A 1,877-nucleotide genomic window follows, 5' to 3' on the forward strand; every position below is an offset into this window, starting at 1 on the left:
GTTTCCATATTTTGATATTTATTTTGTCTCGCTCTTTCCTCCCTCTCCTCCCTCTCTCTCTTCTCTTTTTCCTCCTTCTCTTTCTTCTCCCTCTCCTCCTTCTCTCTCTTCTCTTTTTCCTCCTTCTCTTTCTTCTCCTTTTCCTCCTTCTCTTTCTTCTCCCTCTCCTCATTCTCCTTTTCCTCCTCTTCCCTCTCTTCTTCAACTCCTTCCTCATCCCTTACTATCCTTGAATCGTTTACACCCCATAGAATATTATACATATATTCATCAGGATTTCTTGTTATTCCTGCATCGAAAATAATTTTTTACAACAGGAAACCAATAAAATTTCTTTTGAATTTCTAAAAGAGCCTTACCTTTTCTTAACTTTATAATTTTTTCATTATTTAACATTCTAATTAAATCTAAAGTTGTCGGTTTATCAACATCAGCATAATGCCAATCTTTTATTGAAAATACCTCATTCTTATGTTGTAGAACATATTTATTAAAATACCGAATACCCTTTTCTTGAAGGTATGCTTGGACACAGAAATGATAATTTTCTTGAAGCCTTCTTGCTGTCATTTATGTATTAGAAATATATGTTAGAATAATATTATGGCACGAAACACCTCCCCATCTTCCCATAGTTAAATCATTTTGTATTTCCTTACTTATTATATATAATCCTGTTTTTTCTGTTTTCATGAGATAAACAAGGGCAAAACCATTATTATATTTACCCTTATTAAATTCTTTTATTTGTTGTTTACTAATCGTGGACCCACAAAACTCATTCTCGATACCAAGTGGATAATATTCTTCCTTACGAGACTGATTTAATTGTTCCAGGTCTTCGAGGTTAATTTTAAATGACCAATTATACCCTAAATCATTCATATCATACCCCCATTGTTCTATTCTCATACAAACGATACGCCCTTCTTTATAAAAATTTATTTTAATTCGAACTGTGAATTCTGTATGACCTGGAGATAATATCAACACTTCTGTATCTTTGGAATACACAGCCGTTTTATTCAAGTATATATATTGTGATAAATCGCTTAATCTCACCAAGTCATTCGCGTCAGTTGGGCTTGGATAATTTTTTAATTTATAAGCATTTTTCATGTTAATATTTTTGTTTATATTATATTTATGTTGTTCAGCCTGTGCCTTTGTATAATAATTTGATAAATCAATATCCAGTTCTTGAGATACACCAAAGATAGAACCATCTTTACCAACATAAGTCATTTATATTAGATTAAAAATAATATCATAAAATTTTTTATTTTTGTTGAGTTGAAATAACACATATAGACATAATTGACCACAACACTTGGAATTTAATTCTTGGACTTGAAATGTTTGATAAACACCATTCTGTAAGAATTTTATGACTTCAACAGGTGGTGGAAGACCAAAACTATCAAAATAATATTTGTCTTGATTATTAAAAATACAAACCCAATGAGAACCGTTCCCATTATTATCTTCTAAGTTCATAATAATATTCTTTGTATGTTTCGGCACATTTGTTAATTCATCTCTCATACAAATAACCACATTTTGAATTTTTAATTTCTTACAATATTTGGCAAGTTGTAAATTTGATGTTGTATTCTTTCCAAATTCTTTCAACCACTCATCAATGCTCATTTATTTATTAGAAAGATATAATCCATTACCTCTTTTCGTTAATTTTACACCTGCTTGTGCAATAGAAGAAAGCATATCTCCAACTAACAATCTCGCTTTATCAGGCAGACCTTCAAGTTTTTCAGCAAAATCTACAATTACGCCACTTCCACTAATTTGTTTCTCCAACTCTTTGTTATGTCTTTCCAATTCTTTTTGAGCCTGGAGTTGAGCCTTCCTTTCGTTGG

Source organism: Eptatretus burgeri, unplaced genomic scaffold (genome assembly GCF_056783735.1).
Source record: "Eptatretus burgeri isolate ZD-2024b unplaced genomic scaffold, Ebu_testis_v1 Ebu_testis_scaffold_284, whole genome shotgun sequence".
Lineage (NCBI taxonomy): Eukaryota > Metazoa > Chordata > Myxini > Myxiniformes > Myxinidae > Eptatretus > Eptatretus burgeri.